At 33.3% G+C, this 20,873-nt stretch overlaps 1 long non-coding RNA gene across 2 annotated transcripts; it reads right to left on the bottom strand.

Moving 5' to 3' along the window:
• Positions 1-549: 549 nt before the first annotated feature.
• Positions 550-12,478, bottom strand: LOC128584845 (uncharacterized). Of its 2 annotated transcripts, XR_008379745.1 has the most exons (4): positions 12,391-12,478; positions 5,254-5,369; positions 3,330-3,432; positions 550-712 (listed from the first exon to the last, which is right to left on the bottom strand). It is a non-coding gene; the product is annotated as an uncharacterized LOC128584845 (long non-coding RNA). The 2 variants fall into 2 exon arrangements; XR_008379746.1 differs by lacking the exon at positions 5,254-5,369 and having other exon boundaries at positions 12,391-12,465.
• Positions 12,479-20,873: the final 8,395 nt, after the last annotated feature.

The following is a 20,873-nucleotide window of genomic DNA, read 5'->3' as shown; positions in this document are numbered from 1 at the left end:
CTGTGGGTGATGTCAGAGCTCGGGATTCTGCATCCCGTCCCACTAGATATAGCCCGAACCAAGGGTCAACACTACCACTGGCTGGGCATAGTCATAACCAGGGTACTGCTCCTTTTCCTGCCGAGTGTCCCTTTCTTCCTGCACTCTCTTTTTTTCACCTGTAGTCACAGATTCTGTCCTGATGGTTGGTGGTCCACACTATGCCAAGATCTCTCAGGAAAAGACTGAACACTCTGTGCTCTGTGGGTGGCAGAATTTCAGACTACCATGCAAGTTGGGAAGGGTGGACTAGGAGTTTGGACTTGGAGAAAATATCTGTTCAATTTTATGCCTGGCAGGGTGGTATCTAGGTTCATAAGTGGGACCTCCCTGGATAAAAAGACCTAGTGTTTAATGGCTCCTCCAGAGAGGTAAAAATGAGAAGTCTTTTGTTCCCTGCTTGCTTGAGGGTAGCCTGTGGCAGGCCTCCTGCTTTATATTAGGGGAATATATACAGGGGAAGGGGGTCTCCTGTCCTCTAGTTGATGGGCTTTGTACCTGTAATTTGTTTTCTTTAATGCTCTTCCTTGGAGTTACAGCTCGCCAAATTTCTTTCTTGGCTCAGCTCCCCACCTTTGGCTTCATGGAGTCCCATTCCATCCAGTTTTTCTCCCTCTGGTCAGGAGCCTCTGCTGAGGGTTGCTACCAGTCGGCCATCTTCCAAGAATCCTCCCTACAAGATTTTTAAAACAATTTTATTAACAACTTGTTGAAAATGTTTCTTGAATTAAGCTTATTTCATTTCTTCCCTTAGATAATTTAAGACTTTAAAGTTTAGATTTAGTTTTGTAGCAACAACCTTTCATTTGAAGATGAACTATCCTGAAGAAAAAATTTTTAAACCATCAAGTAAATACATATTCATACTTTTATTTCACAACTGAAGTGTGATTTACCTAGTAACAATTCTATTTAGAAATAATGTTTCTGATTTTGTTTTTGTTTTTGTTCTTTCTCAAAGAATAAAGAAATATAATTAATTCTTTTAAAAATAAATGCTTATTATATCCTTAAATAACAGAAATATTTCTTCTGTCCATATTGACTTAAAGTTTATATCCATTGTTGTGTATAGATCTTCATACAGATTGTAAATACAATTTCTTTCTGAAATACACAGATTACTGAACTTACCAATTCCCTGCTCACAAATGTACATTTTGCTGTAATTCTGACATTTTTTTCTGTATCTCTAATCTCTAAAAATAACTACTATTTTGTGAATACAGATTTTTAAATTGACAATTTAGTTTAACTTTCATTGTAATCTCATTCATGCACATAAAATCACATATCATATGTTAGAAATGAACTGTTATGGGCGGCACCTATGGCTCAAGGAGTAGGGTGCCGGTCCCATATGCCGGAGGTGGCAGGTTCAAACCTAGCCCCAGCCAAAAAAAAAAGAAATGAACTCTTACTAGTTGAGTCTAGAAGAGCTTGACAATGTGCAATAAGGAAGATAATTTTTCACTACAATAAATTAGGTTAATATTTATTGGAGGTAAATATTTGAACTGGAGTTCTGGGATAATTTTTCTGTTTTGTTTGTTTAAATGCTTTGTTTAAACCCAGCATGCATATGTTTAGAAGTGCAGAAAAATAGTATTATTTAAGGTGTCTTCTTTGGAAAAGGTATTGAATATGGTGATGTTATTCAATTTATTTTCTTTCTACTCTCTGAGAATTATACACAATGATTCTCTGAGAATTTTCCTCTCAATTTTTTTGATGGTTCATTTTTTACGTTTACTGAGGAGTACTAGAAATTCTATCATTTACTTGTGACTGTCTAAACTGGGATGCACCTTTAAATACTAGTTTTCAGAAAATAGTATTTCATATTTTAACAGATAATTTTATAAAATAATTTTAGTAAAGGTTTGCTGCAAGAACTCTTTGTGTGTGTATAGGTGTGGGTATGTTTTAGCAAGTACTTACTGATTACATGGTGACACATAGTATCCTTAAAGCAAGAAAACTTTGTCTCTATATAAGTATTACTGTGCAGAAAAGATCATTTAAGATATATAAATTAAGTATATAATTCAAGAAAATAATATATGCATTATCACCTGAAATTATACTATTTATTAAATTATTTGCTTACTCTCTATTTTCTTGCCAAATGTGTAGGATCTGGAAAACAAATATAGCTCTGTATGCTTATTTTTAATAATATCCTAGAGGTAAAAGATTTAAGTTTAGATACAGTTGTATAAATCTTCTTTTTATATATGTTACTTGTAATGCTTATATATTTTGCTAGTAAGCAAAATCCAAGGGATATTGTGTTACACCCATACTGCCTGGATTTAGTTACAGTGAAAGATGTCCACAAAGGCGCTAAGCTTTCTAGAGATTCACATAAAGCTATCTCCCAGCCAACCATGCCAAAAAGAATGAGAGTCATTAATTATTTTCTTCTAGAACTCATCAATTTTAACACTATAATTTTAGACAGAAGAAAATAGAAATCTAAAATGATAAGAGAATTTTCATAAAATTATATTTCTTGACTTTTTTTTTGCAGTTTTTGGCTGGGGCTGGGTTTGAACACACCACCTCCAGTATATGGGGCTGGCGCCCCATTCCTTTGAGCCATAGGTGCTGCCCTAAAATACACTTCTTTAGGTTAAAAAGTATGAGAAATATGTGTGTTGCCACCATGAAGAGATATAATTTTACAAACTTGTTTTCATATATAGTAAATAGACTCACCTAGCAAAACAAATGTGGGAATGTAAATGAGGAAGTTAAGATTTGTTCAATCATTTATTTTAATTTAAATTAATTTACCCTGTTTTAAGGATTGTGCTGCACAGTGAGTTTATACTCAATGGTAAGGAATATACTATGCTAGAATTTATGGCGCAGGCTAGAGAAGGTGATTAGCATTGAAAAATGAGCATTGTAAATATGCTAAATAATTTCAACGTATCATAAAGACTTTAAAGGCAAATAGGCTAAAATGAGGGAAAATTCTCATCAAAGGACAGAGTTGGAAAGGGAAGGCCATTCTAAGAAAATAATGATTAGACTGATACTTGGTAAATAAAAAGGATACTTCAGGGATCCAGATACAAAAGTATCTCAAGAATATTTGGAAACCAACATGTGCAAATTTGTTGAAAACAGAAAAAAATTGTCAAGATCATCTGGGAGCCACTAGATCATGATGACCAAGGGCAAGGATGGTTTAAGATGTGGTTGGAGAAACAGACACAGAATCCATCATGTCTTCTTGGTTCTTGTTTAACTCCCTTTCTTTCCAGTTCTCGTTGTACAACAAACTACCTGTATGAAAATGCTGGATCACGTTGTGTGCTTTAATTTTCGGGTTCTATAAAATGCAGATAATGGTTCTTCTTATCACCAGGTTATGTTGATAACCTAACAACATAAGATACATGGAAATGAGTTGAAAATTTAAAAATGTTATGACTCTATGGGATTATGACAGTAAGAGACATAACCTGCTTAAAGCATCAATGTTTCTGCCAGGCTTTGGTATACACACACAAAGATAAGTTTTCAACAAGATGCCATGATTTTGTGGTAAGTTCACTAGATTCTTTGACACCGATATGGCATATTAGAAACAAACCTAAAATAAATGGCAAGGAAATGAAATAGAGTGTGTTGATCATGATAAAAGTTAATATTGATCTTGCTACAGAATATTTTTCTTTCAGAAAGTTCTTATTTCAACCTTTTGGGATAAGTAAATGTTAACTAAAAAAGCATATAGGAATGTGACTTTTCTTCAGCTAAAATATCTTTAGAGCACAGGTGCCAATGGGATATCTGAGAAGAATGTTTATATACATTTCTCTATCATCACGCAATGTGGATGTAACCAAAGCTTGGCTAGCCAGCCAATGTTTACAACATCCAGAAGCTTCTCTAATATTCCTTTCAAGCTGCTAATATGTGCAACATCTATCAGTAGATTCTCATCATTCACATCACCTAAATTGATGCAAATCTCTGTAAAGTTTAAATTGTTTGTATAACTTATTGCTCAGTGAGAATAGATTACGTTCTTGGAAAAAAAATGTTAAGAGGGACACAAAATTTCAAACGTCTGGGTACTTGAAGCAGTAGGAAATAGGGTGTCCTTAAGTGTCCCGCAGAAAACTAACTCCTTTAAAATCGGGAGTATCATTTGTCCTCAGTGTGATTAATTTATTCTAACTTCTGTGTGTCTTTCATAAAAGTAAATGTTTAAGTAATATAGGATATCCAAATACTTCATTATATCAGATTATACAACTTATTTCAAGTCCTAGTTCTTTGAGAGTTTCTTGACAAAAGTCAGTAAAATACTTGCTAATGAGAGTTATGTAGTTTTTTTCTCCTAATTCTGAGTTTCAGAACTTGATTATAACAGGGAAGAACATGTTTAAAAAACAGCTGTCATATCAATTAAAAATATACTATATACATATAAAAAAATAAAATTTAGAATGATAAAAATGTGCAGTAAAGGAGAAAATCAATAAAAGAATACATACAGAGTACTTTGAATGAACTTTAATATAGTGTGTGTGTGTGTGTGAGAGAGAGAGAGAGAGAGAGAGAGAAGAAGCAGGGAGGGAGGGAAGGTGGAAAACTTGCCCCAAATGACATGAAAATGTCAATGTTACATTCTCCTAAGGTCACTGTGAATACCTTATATTCTTTACCATATTCATCTTGGGAATATCTTGTAAAACATATTTTGCAGGCAGGTAAGATATTTGACTTTTTTATATTGCCGTGGTTTAATCCACTTGTGAATTTGAAACTTAAATCCTTTAAAGATTCAATCCCTTTTAAAATGCTAATTTCAGAAGGATTTTTATTTCTTCTTTTTGTTGTAAAAGTAATCACTCTTCTTTCTGGGGAATTATATGCTACATTCTATTTTATTTTTATTGCATTTTTACATTAATCTTGTTCTTTTAATACCCCAGTTAGGATGCTGCCTATTTCTAGCAATTCTGTCAACACAAGTGAAAGAAATTATTTTTCTTTCTTGGAAAAGAAAAATAATTATATTGAAGTTTTATAAAAACTTTTTTCCTTCCTTTTTACTTTTTGCTTCAAAACACTGCATTCCAGTGCTGCTTTTACATTTGAGGCTGTCTGCAACTTGAAAATATTGATTCTTTTATCTGCAGGTTGTTCTTATTGACAGCAGACAGCACAAATGAACAAAAATATGTGTACCTTCTTCCCTTTCCAAAAAGACTTGTCATCTGTTTGTGGTTCTTCCTAATGAAGGCACCAAGTCCCTTTCTTTAATTTTATATAGTGCATTTTAAAGAGCAGTTCCACAAAAGGTTCTATATCAAAAAGAGAAAAATAAAGAAGAAAGACATTTGGAAACCTTGCTATAATATAATGATACATGCCATCAAATATTTATCCAGTGCCTTCTAAATCCCAAACACTTGTTTGAATCTGGAGATAGAATGGCCAGAAGCATGCGTGCTCCCTGATTTCTTGGAACATCTGCTCTTGCAAGATGAGAAAGACCAGTTGTGTGGAAAGCAGCATTGGTATTTCCAGAAATTCCTGATGGACAAGGAGTAGTAAACAGATACTTACTGTAAATATCTAAAGACCCAGGTTCAAGATCCAGTGACTACTAATTAAATTGTTAAATGTAAAATAAAACTGCAAACATGTATCCAATAGTGCTTAGCAGTGGCCTAAGAGAAGACTGTGACAAAATTGCCACAGACATCTTGTTTTGCTTTTTAGTTTGTATGTTATTTTCTGGTTTTGTTGTTAATCATTAATACATCCTTACTTTCTAAAATATTTCCAGTTACATATTAATGATATAGATTGATATAAATTCATTGATTCAATGATTACAAAACATTTGTAATTACGGAAAATACTTTGATTTTGGTACTTGCATGTTACTGGGGACTCCCTGTTTAACATTTAGAGGTCTATATTGAAAATGGATCAAAGTGATTCTGCTCCCCTATTATTCCTCCAACCTATATTTTCTTAAGTATTAAACAAAGATAACTAGCCTTTAGAATATTTTTTCATACGATTCGGTTTCAAATGTAGGCTACATGACATTTTGATAGATGCTTTTAGTTTGTGAATCTATTGACATTGTTGATTCAAATTCTGAATTCTCTATTAATGCCCAATGTGTTGCATACTTCTCAGGAATTAGCAAAATAAATTAGGAAGGAAAACCCCCAAATTGCATTAAAAGTAAAGGCTGTTATGACATACTAAGACTATCAGTGCTGCTAATAATATTTCTGTCCACCGGTGGACAAAGATATTGGTGCCAAGTTTTCTGGGGAAAAGATGGAAAAGAGAAGGGCATACTGGAAAGGTGACAACAAAAATAAATTTTGGTTTAATTTTGTTTTCTCTTTTTCTTCATAACAATTCAGAAGGTCCATTTGGAACTCTAAGCACAAATTTTTATGACAACCAGCCAGACATTTCTTAGCCAAGTCATGATTTTTTTTTTTTTTTTTTTTTGCCTTTGCAAAATTTTCTGAAGTTCCCAAGTGATCTGGACTAAGGAACAGTGAATTCTCTCACAGATAGTAATTATTTCTTAGAAAGGTAGTGTGTGTGTGTGTTGAGAGGAACAGGAGTAGAGTCAGAGGGAGTCCAGTCCAGGGATTAGAAAGCCTTATTACAAAAGAAGAGAAATGGAGCAGAGTGGAGTCTGGCCAGAGGTCAGGTCAGCTTTCACACAGTTTCAATAGGCTTTTATTACCACTTATCAGAGGGTTGGAATGTGGGAGGGGGTTGCTAAAGGCAGTCTTCTTCTTTTGTTGAGGCACTGATTTTTGCATGAGGACAAATAGTTGCTTCCTCAATTGGCCAGCAATCTGGACCACGGTAGAAAGTTACTGTTCTGTTGTTTCCTAGGAATACAGCCTTGAAGCATTCCCGGGAGTAGGAAGGGGGTTTGCTGTTTGGTTTCTGGCCTGCTTTCTTTCAAAGGCTGTTTCTCAAAATGGCTGTGCTCTTATCAGGTTCCTGAGGATTTTGTTTCCACATGTGTCCCCAACAACAGAGGGTAAGATGGCTTGTAAATAAATGATTTGTCTCACCTTCCCTGAAGAAACATACTCTATACTAAAACACATGAAAGGAAAAAAAGCTTCTGTGACAAAAGAATTGTATGATAGGCTATAGTCAGGGTTTCCTTACTGGGCAGTATTTAATGTTGATCTAATAAGGCAAAAATCGCACATCATGTAATTCATTAGCTTATGTATACCCACATTTAAAAAACTGAATGCTATAGAGACAGCATTCTCACCCATAGGCGGGAAATGCAGGATGAAATGGATTTCCTAAATTAAACTGGACTAAGAATTGTTTGGAACCCCTTATTTTGTTGAACTTTATCATGGACAAAGTTCATTTGAGCACATCATTGTATTTAAGTCATTAGCCAAACTGAGAAGACAAACTGTTTATACATTTTTATGTATACAAGAAATAAATTTATTTTTACATACTCAGAATGGTTTTCAAAGACTAGACCATAAATTTAATATATATATCCCTTCTTCCTCCACTTTGGGGTCTGTTCGCATCTCTGCCAACTTGCCATATCAAAAAAATTAATATTTAAGCCGGTGTTGTGGTGGGCGCCTATAGTCCCAGCTGCTTGGGAGGCTGAGGCAAGAGAATCGCTTAAGCCCAAGAGTTGGAGGTTGCTGTGAGCCGTGTGAAGCCACGGCACTCTACCGAGGGCGGTACAGTGAGACTCTGTCTCTACAAAAAAAAAAAAAATTAATATTTAAAAATTTGCATTTTATCTACATTGTCCTCCACAGACTTCATGTTTCCAATCAGTTCTACTATTCCTTTTCCACATTCTATATGAATATTTCAAGTATATATCAAAAAGCTTTACTGTGTATGTAAACAGGCAGTAAAGCTTCATAGAATATGAAGCTTCATAGAATACAGACTTTCAGAATACAGTAGTAATACCTACCCAATGATGTCTCCATTATTTTATTCAGAAATGAATACATGACTATGATTTTAATTATCATTTATTTTCTTATTTTCATTTTTATTTTTTTTTTTATTATTATTATTTTTTTTTGAGACAGAGTCTCATTATGTCACCCTCGGTAGAGTGCCATGGCATCACCACAGCTCACAGTAACCTCAAACTCTTGGGCTTAAAACAATTCTCTTGCTTCAGCTTCCCAAGTAGCTGGGACTACAGGCACCTGCCACAACGCCTGGCTATTTTTTTGTTGTAGTTGTCATTGTTGTTTGGCAGGCCGGGGTTGGGTTTAAACCTGCCAGCCCCTGTGTATGTGGTCGGCATCCTAGCCACTGAGCTACAGGCGCCAAGCCTATTTTCTTATTTTTAGAATGATGTGTCTTAACCATTAATAAATTTAACAAATATTTATTAACATATGACTCCTTAACAGATTTTAAGCTATAGGTTGGATATATAAATTTGAATTATACCCAAATATTGACAACAGAGATAACAGGTACAAAAATTATGTAAAATGATTTATGTTTACATTTATTAGTTCAGTCTAAATGCTTGCATCTTTCACTGGAGACATCCATTCTTTCTGTAGTTTCCACCATTTTTGTTAGAACTCCGTTATTTAATTTCACCATGTGACTTATTTTAGTTTTATGGTAGGTGGAAACTACTATCCTAACGTTTTGCGCTGGGATTTACTTTGTGAAATTCTGAGAAAATGTGATGTGATGTTAACATAGAGAATGAAAGCAAATTTCCCTATATCAAAAGCTAAAGCATATGATATTATGGTAATAAACTATTTTTCTGGGTAGTGAACTTGAAAAAATAATTTTTCATGTGTAAAGAGAAGAGTCTCATTATAGATTGGCATTAGAAAGTAGAAGACATTAAATATTTTACATATGGTGGAGATTATAGTTCAAGGAAACCAACAGTCACTTACTAAGATTTACGAGGGAGAAGTAATTTTTTTGAAACAATCATGCTTCATTTTCTATGCATTCTCACCCACTATGTGTGTGGTTAGTCAAATTGAACACTGCTAGCTTTACTACAAGTACATGCATAATCATATTTCAAAAATTGAAATGTGATACAAAGGAAAGTTAATAATTCAGAGACTGAGCTCCATAAGAACATTAAAAATGCTATTATCTTCAGGAAAGGAGGAATATATTTTTAATTACATAAGATATTCTAAGTTTGTGTGGGAAAATCAATCCTTGAACACAAAAGTAGGAAATGCAATGATACATTTTAGAGGAAAAGATATGTTGACATAGACTTTATGGAAGGAAATGAGATGCCTAAAGAAAGCAATAAATAAAAGTATAGTTAATGGGGAAAATGGTAAATATGTGTGTGTAGTGGAAAAAGTTGTAAATTATGGGAAAAGAGGTTAAGCTATCTTAGTTTTTTTGGATGTATTTTCTTAAGCATGCTTTATATGATCTCTCTGGATAAATATGATTATATTGTCTGTTCTTGTTTGTAATCATATGGAATACTAATTTCATCAAGGACGAATAAATAAAAGGAACCTCTTCAAAGTATTGAACAGAATAAACACATTGACATGGAATATTCAGTGTTGTGGCACAGAAAATTTAGTGGTGATGGTGACTCCATAAAAATTGCAAGATCTTAACTGAAGAAATAGAAAATCATCAATTTTGATGTTCAGTTAAGACTCTGGTAAAGCAGGAATGTGAAATTCCATGAGTTTTTAGAAGGTTTAAGTGATTAATTTAACCAAAGTTTGAAAACAAGTGAGAATATTTAGTGTTGCATAAATATTACTTCAATTGTATTTTTCAAAAGTATTTCACACAATTATATTCTAGGCATGAGTCCGAGCAGGTTTTATTATTGTTTCTCTCATACCTTTGAAATTGCCCTTGGCAAAATGAATTGACTTGGTCAAAACCCAGAGTTGGAGAGTTCAGGGGGCTGCAGGAAAGTAGCCTTAGAGAGTGGTTTGAGATAGACAAATGAAACACAGAATCCTGTTCTGGTTAAGAACAAAAATTTGGGACCCATATTTTCTAAGTCCCAATTTAGCTATCTGAAGTTTACTTGTTATGCAATTGTTTGCAAATTACTTAGTTTATTTGTGTTTTTATTTCCCTCATCACTGAAATTAGAGTAATAAAATTGCCAATATTACTATGTTGTTATGAAGATTAAATAAGCTAATATTGGAAAGAAATTGGAAAAGAGCACAGCAAATAAATAAGGACTGTTTGATTGTATGTTAAATAAATTACAAACTGCAAAATATAAAAACACTTTATTCTACTATGTCATGAAAATATGATTGTAGATTAAAACAGTAGTCCAGATGTTTGGTATTTTTTCTTCCTTTTTACTGAAGACACATATTTCTACTTGTAAGAAAGGCTCATTTTTATAATAATTTAATATCTGAGTGGCTCTCATAAAACATGATGACATTAAAATCTTTCAGGGAATATCTTAATAGTTTTTATTCCTTATATAAAAATATCCTTATCTATACCATTCCAGAAAAAATAATTAATTTTAATTTTTCAGAATTAATAAGTTCTGGAAAATGAGGATTATATCAAGAAAGGATAAACTGAATGAGATATGTCTAATTTAATTTGTAGACATTTTAAAGAAAATAGAATGCTGCATTATTCTGGCTTCAAGTCATATGAATTGAGACTCAGATGTTTCATCTTTATTCCAGTATGAATGTGTCTCTCTTTTTTTTATGTTTGGTCTTCGCTATTCATATCTACTTCCTTGGTCTTCATCATTTTGCCTAAGTAGGTTTCTTGTTTTTCTGATTTTTGTATGTCTGTTTTGATATTTTTGCACATTCTGTTTCAAAAGCATGAATATACCATATAAAAGAAAAATGGAAACAGAAGGAAGAAAGATAAGAAGAGATCAAAATGAATGCTTATGTAAAATTCCCACATAGAAGATAAAAAATAATTTATATTTGACAAGACATGATATATAGTCTTTCCGAAAATCGATTGTGTGAATTGTCAAAAGCAACACAATGTTCAATTTATTTTAAGGCTCTGTAAACTTGTTTCTCTTCAGACCAAAAAAAAAAAAAAAAAAAAATCTAACAGCAATAGAGAATAAAGCTTAGAAAAGCAAGGAGCTCCATCAACAGCAGTCTTACTTCTTGCAAATTAGACTGTGCCACCTCTTTCTCTCACAACCATTTTAATCACACAGTTCTTCAAAATGAACAAATTCATGCTCACGTATAATTAATACATATTCAGCATACCTACTGACCTAAATTCTTCTTACTCATTAAAGTCACACTAGCTATTCTAGCTCAAAAACAATCTCAAAAAATTTTCATGACACTTCAATCTGTTAACACAAGATAAAGTATTTAGTTTTTCTCATTTAATTCTGCCTCAAGTTTTAGTGCAGACTGTAAACAACATGGCCAACACTCAGCACTCCTTTTGTACCTGATCCCTCTCATGGTATTCTCTGCATTTAAGTTCTCTTGATTCTAGGTTTTTTATCTGCTCTATTTTTGATGCCACCTGACCTCAACAAGAAATATATATTGGTAATACATGGAGATCTCTTTATAGCATCTTGATCAGCTAGACGTATTTACTTTGCATATAGAAAGCGTGTGTTCACCTAACGTTTGGTTGCCTAATTATCCTTTCATCTTTACTGTTTTATTGACAACTGTAATAAAGATTATATTATTCATTTGCAAATAATTTGAACAAGATAGAGAAAATTTATTTATTTTTCTCCAAATTTGTGATATATAACCTTAATAATTTTAAACCATTCTCAAGATTCATATTTTAAAATATTAACTCCCGAAATGATATTAGGAGGGGAGGCCTTTGGGAGTGATTGGATCATGTGGGCAAAGCCCCCATGAATGAGATTAATGCCTCGTAATCAGAGCTTGAATGAAGGAATTTCTATCTCGACTGAATGAAGATGAAAGGAGACCCAGACTCTGCACACCAAAAAGAGTTCCTTTACTAAACTTGTTGACACCTTAGACTTAGACTTTCAAGACTCTAGAAATGTTAGCAATAGATGTCTGTTGTTTAGTCTATACTATCTTAGTGTAGCTGTCCAAACCAAGAGGAATGGTATCCAATAAGAAGTTACAACTAAGCATGCCATTAGCAAAATGGCAGAAAGGGAGATACTAGCCCTTGGATCTTCACAAAAAACCAATTAGCTATTTATGAATAAAAATACCTTTGAGAGGCCTTAAATTCCAGTTAAGAGTGTGCAGCACCGCAGTAGAGAAAAACAATAGAATAGCAATAGGGAAAGGGTCGCTGTATAGATTGGCATACCTGAGACATCTTGAGATGCCTAGAAATAGAGAACAGGGGAGGAGGATATCAGGATCAGTGAGTGGTGTGTGTCCCCGCCATCTCTGGCAGCCTGCTTTGCAGAGCACACTGGCAGCTTTCATCACTGACCACGCAAGAGTGCGGAACATATTATATCATTTCTATAAAAAGTACAGGAACAGATAAAAATAGTCTGTACTGTTAGAAGGCGAGAATAGGAGAGTGTGACTGGAATAGAGCACAAAAGGGGATTTTTTTCCTTGCTACTTTTATTTCTTAATCTGGATGGTGGTCATGCAGATGTGTTCAGTTTGTGAAAATTCATAGAGCTCAGACCTCATAACACTTTTCTGTATGCATATGACATTTCCATAAACAGTAAAACAAACAAAACATAATTTTAAAAATGTTTATGCAAATATCGTGCATCAATGTTCACAGGCAAAGGTGAGAAACATACCAATCTATCAACTGATGAATAAATACAAAAAACATGAGCTATCTATACAATGAAATATTATTATTCCTCCATAAATGCATGCCATAGTAAACCATTCTACAATATGGACAAACCTTGAACTTGTGCTAAGGAAAATAAGCCAGGTGGCACAAGATTATATTCATATGTGATTATATTCATATGAAATGCCCAGAAGAGGCAAATCTATCAAGACAGAATTTAAATTAGTTGTTTTGGGCTGAGGAATGGGAAGTTTGTGGAGTGATGGCTAAAGGGTAAGAGACTTCCTTTTACAATGATATAAACATTTTAAAATTGATTGTGATGATGGTTGCACAACTCTATGAATATATGAAAGATCATCAAATTGTACGTGTTAAATGTGTGAATTATATCTCAGTAAAGCTGTTACCAAGAATACCACAAAACCTAAGCATCCAGATTTTATATTCTTTTCTATTGCTTCTGAAAAATCACTTTAGATTTCTCTGAAATGTAAAACTGCATTTTTAATACATTTTCATGAAAATTATTTTTCCAATTATAATTAGCTGCTTTGATAACAAATTCTTCTGTTTAGGGAGATCATTAAAATACCCGTTCAAGCCTGTCATAGTCTGTACTTTATTAAGCAGAATTTCTGTAACATTTGCTGTTTTGTTTAGTAGCTAATTTTAAATCTTTCTGTGTTTGTATTGCTTTTTGTGCTTAATTTTTTGATGTGTGAGTACTGTAGAGCTTCCATAACATTAGGGAATACTGCTATTTTCACAAAGTCTGGATGTGTCTAATTCACATGTTTCTAAGCAGTATTTAGTTGTTCTCACTCCCTCCTACTCTTTCAAAAATCTTTGTAGCAGAAGGCAATGAGAATTAAATATTATTTTGTTCAAAATATTCTCAGCATTTTCTTTTTCTCTCCCCAAACCTCTCTGTCCTTAACATCAGTTAAGTGAAAAGACTAGCTGGCATTTTTTTTTTTGCACATTTTTAATAAACATCAATAGAAGAACTTTGTCATGAATATAACTTGCATTGATATTTGAGGCAGTTTAGTTCAATGTAAAAGATAATGTCATCACAAAGATTATTAGAAACTGATAAGCTTCTGAATTCAAAGAAATTGTCAATTACTTATGGGAAGCATTTTAAAAATGAGTGGTGTGAATTCATTCATGTATTATTCACTTTCACTTGTATTTATTTATATTTATTTCCACTCCATTTACTTGGGTGTGTTTCCATATTCATTACTTAATATCTTTAACATATTCTTTTCTTAAGTTTAGGATAAATTATATTAAAGATAATTTGAGAATTAAAATTAGTCATTTTTTTAGAGAAATGCTTGCTGTCTAGATATTACTGGTAATGCACATAGATATAAGACTTGAGTTAATATATTGCTTACCTCAGTAGGGTGAAATACTTCCTCAGCAAAGGTTTGGTAGTGTTTCACAATGGAAAGAACAAGGTCAGATTTTTTGATAATTGTTTCAGCTTTGTTTGTTTATAATTGACAAATAAAAATTGTATATGTTTAAGTTATAGAACTTGATGTTTCGATATACATATATACAGAAATTATTCATCTTTTGAAGTCTAGTTAAGGCAAGTGGTTGATTGTGAGAGTTGGTTAAATTTAGAAATCACCAAAATATAGTATTTTATGATTTGGAAGACAAGAAGATAGACAGATGAGGCCAACACGTAAACAATGTTGGGTTGTATTCTGATTTTTTCTATTAAATAATTTAATGAGTCAGGAAATCCTGTAAAAAGTTTAAAGTTATTTTCTTGGCCAAGAGGTTCCTGAAATGGTTAAATTGTGATAATAATTAGGAATAATTGTGATAACAATTAGGAATAAAACAAGGAATAATAAAGTATTAATGCAGATAACAAGCTGTGTGAGGGCATAGAGTTCTGGTTCTTTATTGTTTTAATAAAACCTTCACAGAGAAGAGACATTTGAATGTGCCCTTGTGTCTTTGCATTATACAACTAATGAGACTAAAAAGGACAGAGAAATTATACCTATTTCTTTGTGAACAAAAGAAGAAAAACAAGTTTGAGCTGGACTGTTTTAGAGATAAATGAGAGATATTAAGAGTCTACTTGGAAATAAAACAAATGAAAGAACATCATAAAAATGTTTAATGTCATTAACCAATTAATAAGTTAAGGGAATTTATTGCTGTGTTGGCCTATTTTACATTTCTCTAGTTTAAAGGAATACCTGAGATTGGTAATCTATAAAGAAAAGAGGTTTATTTGGCTCACATTTTTGCAGACTGTACAAGCATGACATCAGCTACTGCTTCTGGTGAGGGATTCAGAAAGCTTTCAATCAAGGCAGAAGTTGAAGGGGGATCAGCCATGTCACATGCTGTGAAATGGAAGAAGAAAGCGAGGAGGAGAGGCAAGACTCTTAAACTACCAGCTGCCCTGTACACTAGTAACGGGAACACTCATTATCACGGGAGGGCACCAAGTCATTCATGAGGCATCTGCCGTTAAAACTGAAACACTGCCCACCATGCACTGCCTCTAACACTGGAGGTTAAACTTTAACTTGAGATTTGGAGGAGACAAGCATCCAAGCCATATCAAATATAAACTGAGCTAAGGCAAAATAAAAAACATAGACCATAATGTATAAAATTCAAGATAAGATATTTAAATTTTCCTCAGGTAGCAACTAGTAAAAATAAATTTTAAGGAGAAAAGGTAAATGAGAAGCACCTAAATATTTTTTTCCCCAGGGCAACAAAGAGATACTTTATTTAGGAAGAACAAAGAGAAATTTTAGAGTACTTCCAAAGAGAGTTGGAAGTGGATCCCTCTCGTGAATCAATTATTCTTGTGTTAATTATATTTTCTTTCTTAAATTTAATTATATGAAATATATTATGTAGACTTAAAAATTGTGATTAAGAGCCTAGAGTCTGGAGTCAGTTCCATTTAAGTCCTAATTCTATTTCAGTCTAAATTCTACCATTTTCTATTTATAGGAATTACATAACTATAGTTCATCATTCAGTTTGTATATGTGTGTGTGTGCAGTAAACTTGAGGAAATAGAAAAAACATTCATTTGTTATTAGTTTAAATGTAAACTAATAAATGTAAAAGATTATATGTAGAATGTACTATTATCACACTTAGACTTTGGAGGTTTTTATAAAATTTTGTTGCATTATTTTGATAATTATTTCATTATTATTCAGCTTTTTATTCTGAGGTGGGTATTGGTTGAAATTAAAAGCAAAATATGTTTTCCAATAAACAATTAGGATTCTGAAATCAAGCATAAATTAACTATTGTGCTTCAAGATATGGGACTGAAGGCCCTTACATGTAAACTCCCATGTATTCTAGTTACTTAAAAATATTTTGTATCCATCTTGGTCCAGTAACATGTCTTTGATAATCATTTGATTTTGGAATTACAAGAGAATTCAAGCAATACTATAATGACAAAATCTGGTGAGTTTTTTTTATTAAGTTAGAAATTATTTAATGCACAAAGTGGGAGATGCCAATATGCCAACACTAGGAGGGTATAAGAAAAACCCATGAAACTTCCTGAAGGAGGAAATATACTTTTCTGAAATGGGAGTAAATACATCACTTGCATGTTTGTTCCTCTCCTTGCCAAAGAGGATTATCAAAGGTCTTGATAGTAATCTTTTCTTGGTGTATTTCACTGAGAAAAGCTACTTGAATACTAGAAGAATCACAGTGATATTCAAGTGTGGCCTTTGAAATGTTGGGATGATTCAGTAAAAGGACCTTTTAAATGTCATGTTTTGGTGCTGCCCATAGCTTCTTGTAGTTCCTGAGTCATTTTTTTAATCAGTAATACTGTGGTAGAGACAGGTCCTCCTAGGCGTAAGGGATTATTATGAAAGACATGAGAGCAGAAATAATATACTTGATTCTCAAGTCTCCAGAGATGTTTTGGAATTTAAAGGAAACTAAGTGTGAGCCTAAAATCTGGATGACACCAAAACAAGTACTTGAAGTCCAAACTACAGGACCTTTTAGGTTCCTGTGAGAAGCAGCAAGGAGCATGTGTCTTGTGGCCTATTGTGGCATCAAATTTTTCTTTCCTATATATACACTAGTTTCTATGAACACAGAAGTAGGAGACCAAGTAATAACACAGACTATTTAGACACCCATTAGTAACAGAATTCTATATTATCTATGTGAAAATTGGAATTTGGTGAGCCTTTTAGTCAAAGAAAGAGGTACTACTGTAGCATAAAAACAGTATAAAGAAAAGCAAACAATGATAAAAAGAAAAAATTAAAAAATTACTTAAGACCTCAATTCTCTCCAAATTTTCCTTAGAATTCAATGCAAATGAAATAATAAATAAAATGAAATAAATATCTGACTAGTACTTTTCTATTGATTTTTCAAGTATACTGTAACATTTTTAAAGAGGATAAGAAGGAGCTAAGAACAGTCAAGATCATTTACAAAATGAGCATGTTAATGAAATTATCCTACTAGCTGCCAAAACTTATTATGAAGTTCAACTTATTATGAGTTCTACTAATTAGAAAAGTGTGTGATATTTGAATCAATAATGGAAAGATTGGATAGGCCAGAAATAGATGCATATTGACACAGACAACCTTACGTATCTGATGAGGAAGGAAGTATATTCAATAAACAGATATCTAGTGCTGGATAGCATTTCTTATCATGGATGAAAATATCAATAATACAATCAAGTACTCATAAAGATGGCAACATTACAATGTAAAACTTTCCTCAAAAATGATACAAAAATAGAATGAAAGTCAGGTAACATTACAAGGCATATAACAGGTAAACAATAGATTAAAAAATGTATTAAGAACACCTAAATTCAACAAGAAAACAACAAACTCTGAAATAGAAATAAAAAACATAAAGTATATTACAAATAATGGAAGCACAAATGAAGGAATCTGAAAGGTCAAATAATACACCTACCCAGAAAAAGCCCCACTTGATCTATAACCAGAGAAAGGTAAATTAAAAAGCAACTGAGGTATAATAATTTTGGAGAGCAAAGGGGTAGCATCTAGTAAAGCAAAAGGAACACATAATGTTCAACTAAATCTTTCTACTTTTTTTCCTAGGTATACTCTTGCCCATATGCAAAACTGCTTGTTGCCACATTGTAATAGCATTCTGCCTGATGCAGAGTTTCTGACCAGGGCAGAAAAGTCAGAGGAGGGCTGTGGGGAAGCTGATCCAACCTGGAAGCCCAGGTCGAGGGCCAAGCTCACAGGAGGCAGTTTGGGCCTGGAGGGTGGATTCTGAGTTAATCCAGAAGCAGGCTATTCTTTTGTAGGCTTTAGGGCTGTTTCTCAGGCATTTTGGTGTTTGGACTCCAAGTGAAGTGGGCTAATGTCAGTACCACTAGCCCTAGCTTCGCATGCCCCTCCCACCACCTGCCAAGGCACAGTGGTAGCCCACAGCATCTCAGGCCGGAGCCTGTTGTGCATCATCTCAGTTAATTCCGTGCTCTAATCCCCTTGGGCTCAATGGAGAAACGCTTGCTACCTCCTAACATTCTGAAATAATTATTTTTTTAAAATGGCCATCTTCTAAAACAAAGGTATTTAATGTCCAAAATGATGGACAATGAGAGTCACCAGGCATGGCCTAGGGAAGCCACAGTGTCTATTCTCTCCGCAGCCAGGTCCAAACTTGGCTTGGGGCACCAGAAGCTCAGGATGGCTTTAGCTGCTGTCTGAGCTTCATGTGACCTGTTGGTCAGTACAATGGCTCTGCAGACTTCAGATAGGTCCTGAGTTATCCCAGAAGTGTGAACTATCCAGCAGCTCAGTTCATACAGTGCCAGCAGAACATGTGGCCTCCCAGAGCTCTGTGCTCACATTGTCCCTCCCACCCCACAGCCTCTGATCTTGTTATATGTATTACCTCATCACCTGTTTCCTTATTTTTTTTTTTTTTGTATGCTCTGAATGTTCCAAGTGGCTTCTCTGTGATTTATGCTATTTCAGAGACGAGCTATTTGAATAGATGCGGATACCTGCCCCTTTTCCTACTTTTCTCGAGAGCATGTCTGCAGATTGCCTCTGGGCTGCAGTATTTTCCCCCTCTCTTGATGGCTATATTTTTTAGCCTTAAGTCTTCTAACAATATACTCAAAGAACCATTGAGATTAAAAGGTTTATGTTGAAAAATGTTCATTATGATATTGTTTATTATTTTACAATACTGTAACATAAATTATTTATTATGTAAATAATACATAATGATTTATTTTTATGTAAAAACTTTAAAAATAATGTAGTACTGGCTAAAATTTTATGATATGCAATGTATCACAGTGCAACATATTGAAACCATTAAAATACAGTTTTCATCAAATATTACGTTATATGAATAAATTGTAGGTAAAATAAGAAGTGGGTACAAATCCATAGCACATTATATTCACACTAAGAAGCATGGATAAAAATGCACAAAGGCTTATTTCAAATCAAAAGTTTTCTTTTAAAATTTTTGTCTGTAGTTGTATAATTTTATACTGAGAATATTTTATATAGATATGTATATATGTGCTTTTATGTGTTTAAATAAATATTAATTTTCAAAAGTCATCCACAGGTACTTCAAGCTGCACAATTTTCCATCACAATCTCAAGTCAAGTATCCTGAAATTCTAGTAGAGTTGTGAGTTTCCAACCACTATAAGTTTTCATATTAGTCATGTTTTAGAAGAGATTCCTGTAAATTAGAAAATAATGTACAAATATTAAATTTCACAACTTTCATAATTGTTCTTTTATGGTAGTTATTTGATAAAGGACCTTTTTGCCTTTGAAGATATACATGGAGGTATTTGCTTAGTAAAGGGGCAGAGAGTTTCCAAGTTCAGAAAACATATGTTCATATGGGAGAGAGAGAGAGGGTGATACTTCAAAGGAGCCTGATGGAAACAATTGGTGAATCTGGGTACTGATGTACAGGAGTTTCTTGTACTATTGTTCCCAAAATTATGTTAAGTTGAAAAAAAATTTAAATCAAAGTTTTCCACAAGAAAACCTCAACTCAGTAATATGATGCAGGGAGTGAATTAGATTCAGGGTATGGTTTTTCCTTTTCTTAGAGCCTCCATGTTGCTGGCAATTAGATTGAGAAACAGAGACTTAAGGAATGAAAATTCAAGTGCAGTGATTGAGAACTATGACTTCCAAATACATTTTTATTACTGTTGCATAAAATGGGCAGGAAACTGATCAGAAGTCTGCGAAGATTTGAGTAAAATATACTACCAAAACTGTACTAGAAAAATAATTCAGCTGTTTAAGGTTTGAAACATGACCAATTGCCTCCAATCTTCCACAGCCATGAGGCAGGGTTTGAAGGCTGTGCAGCCTCCCAAATAGGCATGAGCCCCAGAAATTATTACATATGGTATCAAAGGGGATGATAAAGAAGAAAGAATTCATTGGCAAAGATAATGGTCTTAGGGAATAGAAATCATGGAAGGTTCTTCTAGAGAACAATATCATGGTCTAATGAAGGACATTCCTAAGTTAGGCTGTAGACTCAGAGGGCTTTCATCAATGTCTGCTACAGCCTCATGACGGTGGAATGTGAATGTCTCCCACCCTTATCTTTTCCTAATGTTAGCATATATATTATGCTAAAAATTTCTCTCTCTATATATATATACACTTTATATACATGCTTTATATATACACTATATATACTTTATATATTACATATATGCTTTATATAATATACTACACATACACAGTTTATACATATATACTATATACACTATATATATATATATATACTCTCTATATATACATTTTTTCCTATTTCGTTTTTAAATATTGGGAATGTGGATGGAACAAAACTTGTTTTTTCAGATTACAGGTCACATATCATAAGACAGAACAAAGGTATTTGGTGTCCAAAATAATGGATAGTTAGAGATCACTAGTGCTTCCTGTGTATTCATTTAAGCCATATTATGT

Source organism: Nycticebus coucang, chromosome 4, assembly GCF_027406575.1.
Source record: "Nycticebus coucang isolate mNycCou1 chromosome 4, mNycCou1.pri, whole genome shotgun sequence".
In the NCBI taxonomy this organism is placed as follows: Eukaryota; Metazoa; Chordata; class Mammalia; order Primates; family Lorisidae; genus Nycticebus; species Nycticebus coucang.
The sequence above is the reverse complement of the archived record's forward strand: the minus strand, read 5'-3'. Positions and strand labels throughout refer to the sequence as shown.